At 39.0% G+C, this 16,059-nt stretch overlaps 1 protein-coding gene and 1 pseudogene across 5 annotated transcripts in view; both read left to right on the top strand.

Moving 5' to 3' along the window:
• PTGER3 (prostaglandin E receptor 3) overlaps positions 1-16,059 on the top strand; it is a 173,428-nt gene that overhangs the window by 91,538 nt on the left and 65,831 nt on the right. The window lies entirely within an intron of this gene.
• On the top strand, positions 7,998-14,988 carry LOC123379384 (annotated as a pseudogene).

Raw genomic sequence — 16,059 nt, 5'->3', positions numbered from 1 at the left:
TTGTGTTGACTTACTTGGCATGGTCAGAGATTTTCAGCAACCAGGGCCATTTTAAATATGGGGGGATACAGGCATATTTTTAGCAAAGATGAAAAAATGGGTTGGTCACTGAAATTACCCAGTTTAGACTTAACAGCATATGGTTCACAATTGCTACAAATTGCTGCTTTAGTCAATGGAAAAATTTTCATATACATGGTGTTAACACTGCACATCGCTGGAAGAAATGCAAAGTGTTTTGGTATTTTGTGCAGAACAACTATATCTGGAGAGCTTGTAGAACTTGGTGCCTTTTTTAGATGAAATGAAGTTATGGATTTGTGAACTAAAAATCTGTATGCTGTCCAGGTTATTAAAGCATATTTGAATTCAGAATCATCAAACTGGCAAAAGCTTCTACTTTTAGGATTCTGTAAACCTGAATTGACCTTGAATTAATAAAGCTAGGAAGTACGATGCATGGAAAGGACTTTAAGGAAGGCAGGGTTCATAACCCCCATCTTGAAGTTATTTCCTGTAAGACCCTTGGTTAATCTCCTAACTTTTTAGGTTATTTCTCATCTGCTAAAGTAGGGGATATTAAGAAGCCCATGTGGCAAGTACTACTGTAAAATATATCTTGCCTCCAAAATATGTCTCGATACTGTTCACTACGCTTCATCTTGAGTACTGCTATTCTAATCCACACAAAACTTGTCTCTCAGCAAGGTCACTACTGATGGCCTCCTAATGATTTTTCTTCTTCTTTCCCCAGCTTATTCATTTCTCAGTAGACATAGGGATCTTTCTCACCCCAGGACTTTTGTACATGGTATTCCACTTTTTTTTCTCAATTTCCTGCATATATAGTTCTGTTTCTTCCTTTGGTTACTGGCTTAAATACTTTTTCAAAGCTCTCTTTCTTATGCTTCCTATCTGTGGTAGTTTTCTCTTATTATTTTCTACCTTATCTAATTTGTTTCCTTTACAGTGCCTATCCTAATTTGTAACTTGTTTTTGCTTCTTTGTTTACTTCTTTCTTTGTTTTCTGAATTAGAATATGAGTTTCACAAGAGCAGAGACTGGCTTGATCTTATCCGTCCTTGTCTTTACCAAGCACAGAACCTGGCACATTGCAGGTGCCAAAAAAAAAATACTTTTGTGATGAGCCAAGGGGCTGTTGTGAAGAGTGAGATAATTCACTGCATCTTTAAGCACATAGGCGGTGCTCAGTAAATATCAGTATTCTGCTATTTTTCTTTACCAGGCCTGCCCAATCATCTTCAACTCTTCTCTACATCTCCCTGCTCAAGGTACACTGGTGTGATTCTCCATCACACAGAAATATCCAAGGAATCTAAACTAAAGGGCAAATTGTAGTGAAATAGAGTGAACGGAAGAGGCTACTCTTGGCTTTGATACATTTGTCTTTTCTATGTCTGTGTTTTTGTGAATTATGCATTGGCACCATTATTATGCATGACCTTTCCTATGTCAAATTTGGAGATTTATAATCAGCTAATAAACATGTATTTCTTACTATGTCTTCCTATAGGCTATGGAGTATCTCTAAATTTGTCTTGAGCAAATCTGGTTTTGCAAAATTTTTTGTCCATTTTATTGTGATTTTCTCTTATTATCTAAAAAATGAGCCTGGGTGGCTCAGTAGGTTAAGCATCTGACTTTGGCTCAGGTCATGATCTTACCACTTGTGTGTTCGAGCCCCGTGTCAGGCTCTGTGCTGACAGTTCAGAGGCTGGAGCCTGCTTTAGATTCTGTATCTTCCTCTCTCTGCCCCTCCCTTACTCACACTGTCTATCTCTCTGTCCTTCAAAAAAAATAACCACTAAAAGAATAAAAAATGTGTGGAAAATGAAAATACAAATATGCATAAACTAATGGAAAAAAAAAGGGTGAAAATAAGACAAAGGTGAAAACAATTAAGCGTGTAATGGATGGTTAACATTTAGTTGTTTGGGGCACACTGACATTAAATTAATTGTATCTTTATGAAAGAAAAGAATAAAGAACAGCATGAAGTGCTAGAATTTATTATCCAGTATTATGTGTGAAAAGTTAGGCATAATTATCAAATTTATACCAGTTCCTCTCTGTGGAACAGAATTCCACTCTAAAATACATCTCTTGCATGTTTGACTTTCTTATGTGTTTTCAGTCTGATTTTGTCTGAAGTAGTGGCTCACTAATGGAGCATGCTCATTTCCCGCCTGGAAGAGGGACACTCCCTGAGTTTACTTACGAGGAACTTCTGAGTCAGTGAGGTGAAGAAACTAGTCCCACAAACCTGCCTCAGTCCTTTCTCATCAGTTGCCTGAATAATTTTAGAGTCTAGGTCTGCAGACAAAGAAACCAGTATTTATTTAAAAGTAATTCTTCATAGGGGTGCTTGGGTGGCTCGGATGGTTAAGCGTCCAACTTTGGCTCAGGTCATGATCTCACGGTTCATGAGTTCGAGCCCCACATCAGGCTCTGTGCTGACACTTCAGAGCCTGGAGCCTGCTTCAGATTCTGTGTCTCCCTCTCTCTTGCCCCTCTTCCACTCATGTTCTGTCTCTCTCAAAAATAAAAATAAACATTAAAGAAAAAATAACTCTTCATAGTTTTGGACTAATATTCATTTATAATTGGTGGCCATTTTGTGATGGCAAATATTTACATTTCTAAATGCCCAAGAAGAAAGACCTTCGAGGCGTCTTTTGCTTTGTTTCTTCTTGGTTAATTAATTAATCTCTCCACAGGCTGCAGGGTGTTGATTTCAGTCTGTTTCTTTTTAAGAACAATGAACATCGACCTGGGGAGACCACACCTTATGTTTCTAAGGCAAGGCTACTTCAGTGAATCAGGTCCAGAAGAATTTTTCTGACTCTCCTACAACCCTGCTCTGCTCCTTAACTCTTGCCAAACTATTCAGGAATATGCCTCTGCACTTCGACACACTCAGTCTTCAGATTTGGTTGTCCTGATGTCACTGAATTTGGCCATGTTCTTAATATTGCTCTTGATTTGCAGAATGGATTTTGGAGTTCTGCCCATATCTCCTAGCATTTAATCCCCAAAAAACCTATCCCTATTTTTCCTTTATTACCCACTGAGCTAAAGGCAATTACCATCCTCACTGCACAAGACTTATCTCAAATTCTCAATAGCCATATGTGTATAGTGGTTACCTGATCGTACAGAATACTCTATTGAACAGCACTGCTCTGGAGTATCCATATCTTTACTAGCCTTCCCACCAGTATCTCTCAACAGATGACAAACGGATCAAAATATGAGCAGCCCAGGTTGGAATGCATCAATGACCACACAACTCAAGTCTTAGCACAAATGTCCTTGACGTTTTTCTCTTTTTGGTTAATGGTGCGTATCGTTGTTTTCCAAACTCTTTCACAAGGCTTACAAAATCCATCATGACCTTTACCATTTGCTTAACTTAATCATTCCTTTCCCTTGAACTATACTCTTCTGAACTACTTTGTTTCTTGACTCCAATTTTAAACTTGCCATTTCTTGTCTGGAATATTCTTCCCTTCTCAACACTGTCTCAAGTATTCTCTGGTTTTGTGGGACACTTTAAAAGGAGATGCTCAATCACTTTGGACAACTTAGAGATGTGTGGCTAATTTAATGTTGCTTGACTATTAATAACATTCAACATCAGAAAGCAAATTAGAGCATAGGGGGAATGTGGAACTATATTTTGTACCTGGAAAATGATGAAATGCCAAACTTCTTAAGTGAAGAGGTCTCAACCCTAGGGACTTAAACTGTTCCAAGTGTTTTGTAAGAAACAAACCTTTTGGGGGCGCCTGGGTGGCGCAGTCGGTTAAGCGTCCGACTTCAGCCAGGTCAAGATCTCACGGTCCGTGAGTTCGAGCCCCGCATCAGGCTCTGGGCTGATGGCTCAGAGCCTGGAGCCTGTTTCCGATTCTGTGTCTCCCTCTCTCTCTGCCCCTCCCCCGTTCATGCTCTGTCTCTCTCTGTCCCAAAAATAAATAAACGTTGAAAAAAATTAAAAAAAAAAAAAAAGAAACAAACCTTTTGTATCTCTATTTGTAGGCATGTGTATGTGTGTGTGTATGTGTGTGTGTGTGTGTGTGTGTGTGTGTATGTGTAATTCACTCCCCATCGCTAAAAACTTTTCTCTTGACCTCTTTACCCCACACATGAAGAGACAACAGAGGAGCTCTGTGGATAAGGTGCAAACTATATTTGAATCTATTCCAATAGTTAACTCTAAGAAAATATTTTAATGCTAGCAGAGCCTTTGAGAAACATGCTCTAAACATCCTTGCTTATCGTTTGTGATCTCTATCTACAGGAAACATTTGGGAAGGAGAACCATCCACAGCAAGAGTAGGCTTGTCAGGAGCAACACATCAGACCCCTACCTGGTTAGGAGCATTTAACGATGAGGTCAAATTATAGCAAAGAATGCCAGAGAGTTGGAGTACTCCCACTGAAGATACCCTCTAGTACTAAAATACATTATTACTAACATTTGAATGGATATCAAAAGTGAGCTTGCTCTGCACCTACACTGTCTCTTCATTGTCTTTCCTCAGTCTCCCTGTCTCCATGTTTAGGGTGCTGAAATTGAGGACAAGGGTCTCTGCAGGAAATATCTTCACTTTGTAACAGTAAACACAAGGGTCTTTTTCTGACATTTTTACCCAAGACTGGAGAATTTGCTCTGATGCACATCCCTCAGAATGATAAGAAAATGGAAACAAAATTTAGATTTTATTACATACCTATAGTTACAATATCATCCTGAAAATGCAGAAACTATAACAAAGATTTCACAAATCCCATTCAATAGATCCCAGTTTGACCATGATCAGAATATTCATCTTAATTTTCAGACACATGAACCATGAACTCATAATCTTAATTAAGCCAGGAATGTAGACGGACTTGAGAAATTATTCCCAATTCAGATGAAATGTCACTGATCATTTTTTCTTTCTCAGTTCTTGCAAGGTCTGCTCCATCTGTTTCTTTATAATTTAAAAAAATCCTGTACAGGAATGAAGTACATAAAAAAAAAATATCAGACATACTTGCTAAACTACTTGTATATGGAGTTATACCAGTTCCCAGTCTCAGTGATTAGATTATCTCTCTCCATTTTCTTTGAATATCAGAAAAATGAATGTAAATTAGTGTGCAGCTATTTTCAAATTAGTGGCAACATGTAAAGCTCAAAGATTCATGTTCAATTATGCAGGGAGTGCTGATTTTGTATACCAGCCATTACTGGATCCCCCAGGCAGTGAAGCGTGGTCCAGAGTCTGTCTCAGGCATTACAGGAAAACCCTACTATTCCATTACACTCACTATGTCTATAGCCCTGATGAAATCCATGATTGTGTTCTCTGGCACTTAACTTATGTTTTGATTACTATGAACATTTTATAAAAATATTTTGTTTCTTAGGATTTCTAAGCAGAAACAATCACCCATCCTATCAAAACAAAACAAGCCATAGCATGTGTAAATATAAATTTTTAGAACATGTATACACAGATAAATAAACAAGAGTGTATGGAGTGTAACTGTTTCTAAATGATATCATGCTGCTTATTTTTGTTGCAAATTCTCAACAATGATGTAAGCAATGCATGACACATCAGCTGTCATGAGTCCCAGCAATGCAACCTGAAGTCCAACAATCCCAGTCTACAGCAGTGTGAGACACTGAGTTTGGGTATTGCCTAATGCAGAAGTTAACTTGAGTTGTTTTTCTAAACATATGAATCTCTTTTTTACTTTCAGAAGGTGAGAAAAAATAGATTTCTTGAGCATCTACTTTAGCTTAAACACAGTGTTAGATATATCTACCTGTGATATCATGGTTAATTCTAACAAAAGCCCTGAGAATAAAAATGGTTATCCCCATTTTCACCAATGAGGAAACTAAGTCATACAGCAGATAATTGACTTTCCCAAGAACATACTACCGAGGTAATGAAGCAAACCCAGGTCTGAGGCCCTGGAATTTATTCTTTTTCTAATTTATCTTGCTACTTCTGGTCACTGAAATCCTTCTTAGGTAGTTATATTTGCAATGATATAAACCTCTCAAGGACACACAGGGGCAAATCAATGAATGAAAGTAAAATGTAGGAGGGGCTGAAACCTAAGACCTGTGACCACTCACACCTGATTCCTGAAGCAAAAATAGTCAGGACCCTAGCCAAGTGCGCTGGGACTCAGGTCTGGGCCTCAGTCCTATTGGAGTAGGAATGTCAAAAGGGAAAACTAAACTAGAAGTCTAAGTGTGTGAACTACGTCAGTAGGGTGGACTGCCGGCCAAGTCTCTGTGAGCACCCCAACCCCATACAACAGGAAATGTGACTTTCAAAGGGTCACTATACGTTTTCTTCATGCACTTCCATAAGTCAAGGACTTATTTATTTATTTATTTATTTATTTATTTATTTAATGTTTTATTTATTTTTGAGAGAGAGAGTGCAAGTGGGGGGGGGGGGGGTAAACAGAAGATCTGAAGCAGACTATGCACTGAGAGCAGCAAACCCTATGTGGGGCTTGAACTCACCAAATGCAAGATCGTGACCCAAAGTCAGACGCTCAACCAACTGAGCCACCCAGGCACCCCAATAAGTCAAGGACTTTAAAAGATAAAGATAGTTTTTCTTTGAAGAAGGAATTCCTGCTTTGTGATTTGTTTCTTTTTAATTTAACATGAAGAAAATAACAGCAATACTTAGCTGGATCTGTTCAGTATATGGGAGTGTAAACTCTTTGTAAAAAAAACAACGTTTTTATGCCAAATCAAGTCAGATTAGATTGTATAAGATCTGTTGTCCCATGACTCCAAGTCCTTGGAAAGCATCCCAATTTAGTCTATTAGAGTCACTCTCTCTGGTTTTCATATGCACAGACACACACTGGTGGGTAGGGACGCAGTCTGAATTTGAGAGCAGGTGTTCTGTCCTAAAGGCCACATCCCACGCTAGGAGCAAAACCTCTCATGTGCTGCTTTTCACAAAACTGCAAAGCTGTAAGGAAAACATGAAGTGAAGGATCTGCAGCAGGGTATTAGGGTGTATTTTCTTTTTTTAATATTTATTTTTGATAGAGAGAGAGAAACAGAGCGTAAGTAGGGGAAGGGCAGAGAAAGAGGAAGACACAGAACTTGAAGCAGGCTCCAGGCTCCGAGCTGTCAACACAGAGTCAGAAGAATGGCTCGAACTCACAAAACATGAGATCATGATCTGAGCTGAAGTCCCACGCTTAACCACTTAAACGACTGAGCCACCCAGGCTCCCGAGGGTGCATTTTCTAAGATCGGCTTTTGTGTCTCATTGTTATCAGCTTCTCCAAGTTAGAAGGGGCCACGTTTGATTTGTTTTTCTGCTTAGAAAATATAAAAATTATATAGTAGAGAGATGTAATAGATAGTAAGGAAATTAAGCAAAGACTTTGAAGTCAGTCACCCCTGGTTTGAATATAATCTCAACCACTCTCTAAATTTGTGTTTTTTAAGCTCTCTGAGTTTTGGGGTTTTCACCTGCAAAAGTACCTCAAAGAGTTAATGTAAAGGATAAATGAAAAAAAAAAAGAGGTTAGAGAGGGAGAGAGCCAAAGCATAAGAGACTCTTAAAAACTGAGAACAAACTAAGGGTAGATGGGGGCGGGAGGGAGCAGAGGGTGGTGATGGGTATTGAGGAACTGGGTGTTGTATGGAAACCAATTTGACAATAAATTTGATATTAAAAAAAAGGATAAATGAGATAAAGCACCAGGTAGACAGTTAGTACTAAAAAATAATTACCTGTTAATATTCTAGGGGTATCTTTATAGTTGTAGACATTTTAATATTAATCGATATGCCATGCACAGTGTTAGTTCCCTTATATACACTGTCTGTAATTTGTATAACAGCCATGGCCCCAAACCGTGACTAGATAGATGTTTCTCGTTACACTCTGTTAAATGGATTCGAGAGAGAAGAGTGTAGAGACTTGGAGATGCATCACGAGGCTATTAGACTGGTTCAGATCAGGAGTTCTCACAAAGCTGGTGGTAGTGAGATGGAAAGGGGTAACTACTTAGGATTCAGCATTTGGAGAACAAACACAAATGGTTTGTTGTGATGGCAAGGAATAACAAGGACTTAAATAGTAACCCTTCTTACTTAATCTAACTAAAATCCACTGATGATAGAGCACTGATTTGGCAGAATATTCAAATGAAGAGGTAAGGCTGTAAAAAGACACCCCCAAAATGACATGCTAGGTACCATTTGTGTTCTTAAGGATCTTGATGCCTACATGACATTTGGAGAATCTGGGTTTTTCTGGTCTTGTTCTTTGCCTTCTCCTGCACTGGTTTTATTCTCAGGAATGTTCTCTTTTCATGCAGGCAAGATGAACAGGAAAAGCTACAGGCTATCATCCTTACTAGTTAGGCAACCTTAGTAGAAAAAAAATTCTTCAGCTCCTCACAACTTCTTAGTTCTAGCAAATGGAGATATTAGCCCAGTTTGGATCGTGTTTCCCTTCTTGAACTAATTATTATGGCCTGGGGTTGGCCCTAATGAACCTTATGTGCTACAATAAAGGGAAGTCACTCTAAATAGGATGGTTTAAGTGTTACTACCCAAATCCAGGAAGAATGAATTGGGTGATCAAAAATTACAAATGTTAACTATGCTATCTAGTTGGTTGAAGCAAGGGACCCTTTTGTTGCAAATAACAGAAGTCAATCTCAAAGTGGCTTAAATAAAAATGGAATTTGTTTTAAAATCTCATGGAATCCAAGAGCAAAGAGTGTAATAGGACTTCCCAAGGAACTGAAATGAAGAAATAAAATTAACTGGCATTACAGCTGCTTCTCCCATTTCTCTGTCTCTCTCTCAACCCTTCTCTCTCTCCTTCTCTCTGTCTTTCTGTCATTCTCTCTTTGTGGCCATGTGTTAGTCTTTTTTTTTTCTACACAACTTCTGTATTTGGGATATATCTCATTCTTCAGTCAAATGTCTGTTTCTCAATGCACATGACTATCTCACAGTTCTGGAGTTTTATATCTCTTTGGTTTCAACCACTCAAAAGAGACCAAGATTACCTTCTCTCATTCTCAATTCAACATGTACGAATCAAACTGTATTACTCAGACTTGGAACTGGTGACCACTCTGGTCCAACCAAGTGAGGCACACAGCCTGGATTAAGCCCACCTCCGCATAAAGGGGTAGTTCTTGGAAAAAAGAGGCTATTGTAATGTGGATAAAATACTAAAAGCAGTTCACTACAACAACTCCACCAACTTTCCTGAAAGATCTTGTTCTTGTTCTAAAACCCATCTTCATCTTCCGGACCTTAGTAAATATGCAAAATGATACCAACATATCAATATTAAAAATGGCAAGGCAGAGTCTTCAATAATGAAATCCTGTATCAAAATCAATGCCACATGTTTGGCAGCCTGGCCAGGTATGTCAGGAGGATTCACAGCAAGCGAAAACCCCAACGACTACTTATTTACTTACTGGTAAGCTGCCAGTTGTGGAGAAAAAAAGTAATCCATTCTAAAGAACGATTATCCACTTCCCACAGTAGTTTTCCAACATATCATCAGGGGGCAGTGAAGCAGATAAATAAGGCAAAGTTCCTTCCTTCAAAGATTCACAGAGACTTAGGGAGACAGACAAGTAAACCAATGATTTAAAAATAGCTACGATAATTGGGGTGCCTGGGTGGCTCAGTCGGTTGAGCGTCCAGCTTCAGCTCAGGTCATGGTCTCACGGTTTGTGAGTTCGAGCCCTGCATCAGGCTCTGTCCTGACAGCTATGAGCCTGGAGCCTGTTTCAGATTCTGTGTCTCCCTCTCTCTCTCTGCTCCTCCCCCACTCATGCTTCATCTCTCTCTCTCTCTCTCTCTCAAAAATAAATAAACACTAAAATTTTTTTTTAAAAAAGCTACGATAAGTGCTAAAAAGGTAGGCATCTCAGAATGCTCCCAAATTTCAGAGGGACAAACATCCTGCTACAAGGAGTGCATACCAGTTTATTAGGGCCCGCCCTAACAAGATACCACAGAATGGATGGTTTAAACAACAGAAATCTAGTTTTTCACGGTTGTGGAAGCCAGACTTCCAGGATCAAGGTGTTGGCAACTTTGCTTTTTCCTGTGTCCTCTCTCCTTGGCTTGCAGACAGCTACCTTCTTGTTGTGTCCTCATATGGTCTTTTCTAAGTATGAATGTCTCTCTGTGTGTCCTCTTAAGTACACCAGTCAGATTGGGCTCACCCTAAAGACCTCATTTAACCTTAATGATTTCTGTAAAGTTCCTGTCTCCAAATACAGTCACATTCTGAGGTATTGGGGGTTAGGGCTGCAACTTCTGAATTTAGGGGAGGGCAAATACAGTTCATTCCACAACAGAGAGAAAGAAAAACTTTCTTTCTTTCTCTTTCTCTGCAGAGGAGCATTGTCTGCTTCAGTCTTAAAGCATAAGGCAGGAAAGGTATAACCCTGCAGGAGCAAAAGTATAAAAGCAAGAGTGAGCATGACTTATCTATGGAATTTTAAGTAATTTGGTATAGGTAAAACTTAGGATACATATGAGAAGTTGGAAATCGGTATAAAAGATAAAGTTGTACACACAATTAGGGATGGAATTATATTTATAATATAATTTATAATAAATATATTTTTTATTTATATTGGAGTGTATTACATGGAGGTGGGTTAAACTATGGTAACAAATATGCCTCAAAATGTAATAGCTCAAACACAACAAAAGTTTATTTCTAACTCTAATAACAGTCCAGTGTGGATGTTACAGATCCACTAGGAGTTCTTTTTTACACAGTGCTTCAGGGACCTGATTCCTTTTGTGTTAAGGCTCTCAACTGTGTGTCAAGATTGGGGTTCTATGTCCAGCTAGAGGCTTTCCCTTTAAGGTCTGAATTGCCAAGTAGCACACTTTACTTTTGCCTTTGTTGAGAACTAGTCATATGACCTCTTCTGGTTGCTGGGTTATGGAACTTATAATATCATAAGGGAGGCCTTCGTGGATATAATTCAATTATGGAAAGCATTTTGTACAGAGGAACTCTATCAATCTTGTAAGTCATACTAAAGAATCTGGGTTTTAGGTTCTCTGCTCCTCCCCATTCAGCAGACAGCTGCATCTTCTGATGCAGTGTCAGCCGTGTCCCTGAGACACGATGGCAGAGGTGAGAAAAATATGGATTTGGCTGTACTGGGCGCCTGGTCAACAGGGCTGCTTTTAACTCTGGCAAAGTAGATATTGTCACCATCAGTGATCCCTTCATCAACCCAATTACTTGGAATACATGTTCCAGTACGATTCTACCCATGATAAATTCCACAGCACAGTCAAGGCTGAGAATGGGAAACTTGTCATCAATGGAAAGTTCATCTCCATCTTCCAGGAATGAGATCCCACCAACATCAAATGAGATTATGCTGGTGCTGAGTATGTTGTGGAGTCCAGCGGGGTCTTTGTCACCATGGATAAAGCTTAGGCTCACTTGAAGGGTGGGCCAAGGGAGTCATCATCTCTGCCCCTTCTGCTGATGCCCTCATGTTTGTGATGGGAGTGAATGATAAGAAGTATGACAACTCCCTCAAGATTGTCAGCAATGCCTCCTGTACCACCAACTGCTTGGCCACTATGTCCAAGGTCATCCATGACAACTTCAGCATCATGGAGGGACTCATGACCACAGTCCATGCCATCACTGCCACCCAGAAGACAATGGATGACTCCTCTGGAAAGCAGTGGCATGATGACCAAGGGGCTGCCCAGAACATCATTCCTACTTCTACTGGTGCCACCAAGGCTGTAGGCAAGGTTATCCCTGAATTGAATAGGAAGTTCATTGGCATGGCCTTCAGTGTCCTTGCCCCCAACATGTCAATCATGGATCTGACCTGCCACCTAGAGAAAACTGCCAAATACGATGACATCAAGGTGGTGAAGTAGGCATTAGAGGGTCCCTCAAGGGCATTCTGGGCTCTACTGAGGACCAAGTTGTTTCCTTCAACTTTAACAGTGGCACTCATTCTTCCATCTTCAATGCTGGGGTTGGCATTGTTCTCAATGACCACTCTGTCAAGCTCATTTCCTGGTATGACAATGAATCTGGCTACAGCAATCAGGTGATGGGCTGTATGGTCCACACAGCCTCCAAGGAGTAAGAGCCCCCTGGATCACCAGCCAAGGCCAGAACAAGAGGAAAAGAGAGGCCCTCAGCTGTTGAGGAATTCTTGCCCCATCCACCAACACACTGAGAATCTCCTGACATCCACAGTTTCCAACCCAGACACCCTGAGGAAGGAAAGGGGCTTGGGAAGTCCTACCTAGTCATGTCCCATTAATAAACTATATTGAACCTAGGCCAAAAAAAAAAAAAAAAAAAAAAGAATCTGAGAAAAGAGGGAATGACTGGGAATTTTAAAGCAGAAATAACATGACTGAATTTTCATTTTTTTCAAGTTTTTAAATTTTCATTTTAAAATGTAATGCTGGTAGCACTATAATGAAAGGACTCATGGGGCAATATGAGAAACAGATATAATATTAAGGAGGCTCTTTTGGTAATTCTGGAAAGTGGTCCTAAATTAAGTAGTGCTGGCAAGAGTGGAAAAGATGGGTCAGATTCCAGTGATATTTCAGAAATAGATTCATCATGAATCCTGACTGATTTCTTATGAGGAGAGAAGAGGAATAAAATTCTAGGTATCTCATGATTTCTGGCTTGGGTGAATGATGAAATTTTGGTAACATTAAACAAGGAGGAATGGGTGGAGGAAAGCCTCAGTCTGAAACATACTGATTTTGAGACTTCTGTAGGATATCCAAATGGCATTATCCAGTGAGTTATTGTATACATACATTAAATTTTTCAGGAGAGAATCTGAGGCTTAAAATAGATTTTATAGTTATTACAGTAATGATGAGAGGTAGGTGAAATCACATATAAATGGAGTCATCCATAGTAATCATAGATTTATGCAATGACACAAGAATGTTGATTTTCAACTTCCACTTTAAAGGAAAAATGGGTTTAGGTAAAAAAAAAAAAAGTTTAAATAATGCCAAGTTATGAAAGTAGTAGGTTGTCTCTTTTATAAGTAGTTAATGGCAAAAAGAAAATAAAAAGTTCCTGCCAAGTATCAGAGATTCATATACTACAAGAAATTATCATAAAACAGAAAATCATTACAAGTAAGAGGGGTTTTCTGAACTTGAGAAGTCTTTCTGCAGGAGTACTGCCATTATTATATGTACATTCAATGAAGTACACATTTAATTAATAACCCTATGTTCTTGCAAGTATCCATCAGGTATGTTGATAAAACAAGAGGTGGCCAATTTTATCCTTCCTGGTAAATAACCAGCTCCCTTCTGGAAACTCTGAATCATTTATATTTATATTTTCTGTTCACTTAAGGGTAGTCCCAATGTAATTACTAGTGGATTAAAAATGATCATGTGACTCCTGGGTAAGAAATCTGAATCAAAGACCCCAATGAAACATCCTATTAGGTGATTGTTAAAAAATGCCAAATAAACACCTAAATAATAACCAGATGTTAGAAAATGCTTGGAATTCCTCCTTTTTCTACTTTTTAAAAATTTATTAAAAAAAATTTTTTTTGAAAGAGAGAAAGAATCCCAAGCAGGCTCCATCCTGTCAGCACAGAGCCCCGATGCTGGGCTTAAACTCACAAACTGTGAGATCATGACCCTGAACCAAAATCAAGAGTCTGACACTTAACTGACTGAGCCACCCAGGCACCCCCAGAAAATGCTTGAAATTTCTTTAGATGATTATTACTAAATTCAGGAAATGAGAATGTAAAATGTTTTTAAAATATGGCATCATCATGGAGTACTTCCCAAAATACTGATATTTCCTTTCAGTTAGGATCATTAGGGTAAATTTTGTAAATCATCACCATAATTTTAGTAAGGGTCACTTATAAATTGTACTTGAGTTAATTGTACTGAAAAACTCCAGAGTAATTTGACCTTTGCCCTGCCTAATCTTGGTGCTCAGGCTCAAATGCGATGTTTGGGCACAGACTCTCACATTTGATGTGTTATCTTTTCATCTTCTTCTGAGGTCTGATTTCTATTTTAACTTCTATATCACAAAGAGTTTTAAAGAAGCCTTTTGCTAAAATGCCTCAAGGTCTTCCCCTATTCTCTTTAAAAAAGAAGAGGGGTAAATAGTATTTCAAAGTAGATATCTGTAATCCAGACTGTAGAGCCTTTTAGCTACAGAATTTAAGTTTGGCTCCAAAATGTCATCTTTTACCTCTAAGTTAAAAGCTGATACTTTGAATAAGAGTTAAACTCTTACCTGCTTTTGATAAGATGAAATTATAGAACTAACCTGCTATTCTTTGGGATAATATAAAAGTGAAATACACTTGACATCAAAACTAGCCAATTGATTTAAATGATGTGTAAATATAATAAACAATGATTAACTTTTAAGTCTTTAAAGGTGCCCTTCATTTTCAGGTTTTATATTTAATTAACCATGTAAAATGATGAAGAAACACCATGGATTACTTTAGTAGACATAGGTAATCACTAAGCTGTCTAAATAGGTTTTTTTGGGAGGTGTAGGGGGGGTGGCCAACTTCAAATTGGACTGAAGATACCTAAAAGGCAATCTCAAATACATTCACATTTGCAAGATCCTCTTTACCTAATTATTCCTTTTGATGTTCTCCAGCAATTTAACTGATCCCTTTTGTACAACATACTCGTTATGGATTACATAGCTTAAATTGACATCCAAATGCTATAAGGACTTCCAAGTCTGTGCTATTCAGACTTCCCACCTTTATAGCCAGTGTCTGGCTGGACATCACATTTAACTGAACTTCACTCAGGACCTGCTTCCCAAAGCCTGCTTCTTCCCTGGGCTCTAGGCTCTGGCCATCAACACTGGAATTATCCTGGATGACCTGCCCCTCCTGTCATTATAGTCACATGTGTCAATTCTGCTTCTATGTAATGTCCTTGAATCTGTCCATTTGTCTCTTTCCCCAGTTCAGCTAAATTAGTTCCAGCACTCTTACCTGATGGCTTACTCTAATGCTTTCATGTTGCCCCCAGCCTTGTTTCTCCAACCAACCCTCAGCTTCCCTCACCAAATCTATTCACTGTGTGGCCAGAGTGACCTCTCCTCCACATCATTTCCACACACTGCAGCCAGAGAAATATTTCTAAGGCATAGAAATAACCTTGGCACTTTTCTGATTAGAAGTTTTGAGAATTTCTTATTTCTCCCAGAATAAATTCCAAACTTATTAACACCACATATATGGTCCTTAATAATTGAGGCCCTTTATACCTCTATTCTATTATTTATTTAGTTCCTAAATGTACCATGCCCCTCTAATAGTCTGAGAGAGAGAGAAAATCCCAAGCAGGCTCCCAGCCGTCAGCCCAGAACCTGACGTGGTCTCAAACCCACGAACTGTGAGATCATGACCTGCCTGAGCCAAATCAAGAGTCAAAAGAACCTGGAATTTTGCCTTAATAGGAGGGTCTGTCTGAATTGATCCAACTGATTTTTCAATTTCATGCATGACAATTCAGTATAAAAGTTTTATCTTTAGCACATTCCTTTCTTTGTTTTCCTTTCGACCCTGAGCCTCCCCTTGGTTTTGGTGTCAGTTGGGTTACCCAGTTAACCACCAGCCCACTTTCATCAGAGAATCTAGTATATAGTGAATAAGATCCCTCTATTAAACTACTTGAGGTTAAGGGTGCCTGGGTGGCTCAGTTGATTAAGCATCAGACTCTTGATTTTGGCTCAGGTCATGATCTCCTGGTGAAGAATGAGGCTCTGAGGGCCCAAGTCTGTGTAGCGCTCCTTGTGGGGCTCCATGCTGAGTATGGAGTCTGCTTAAGGTTCTCTCTTAAGCCCCTCCCCTATTCATGTGTGTGCTCTCACTCTCAAAAACAAAAAAATACCATCTTGGGTTTAAAAAAATGATAATAATTTAGGCTAAAATCATGCCAAATGACAGAATGAT

This window comes from Felis catus, chromosome C1, assembly GCF_018350175.1.
Source record: "Felis catus isolate Fca126 chromosome C1, F.catus_Fca126_mat1.0, whole genome shotgun sequence".
Taxonomy (NCBI): Eukaryota; Metazoa; Chordata; class Mammalia; order Carnivora; family Felidae; genus Felis; species Felis catus.
The sequence above is the reverse complement of the archived record's forward strand: the minus strand, read 5'-3'. Positions and strand labels throughout refer to the sequence as shown.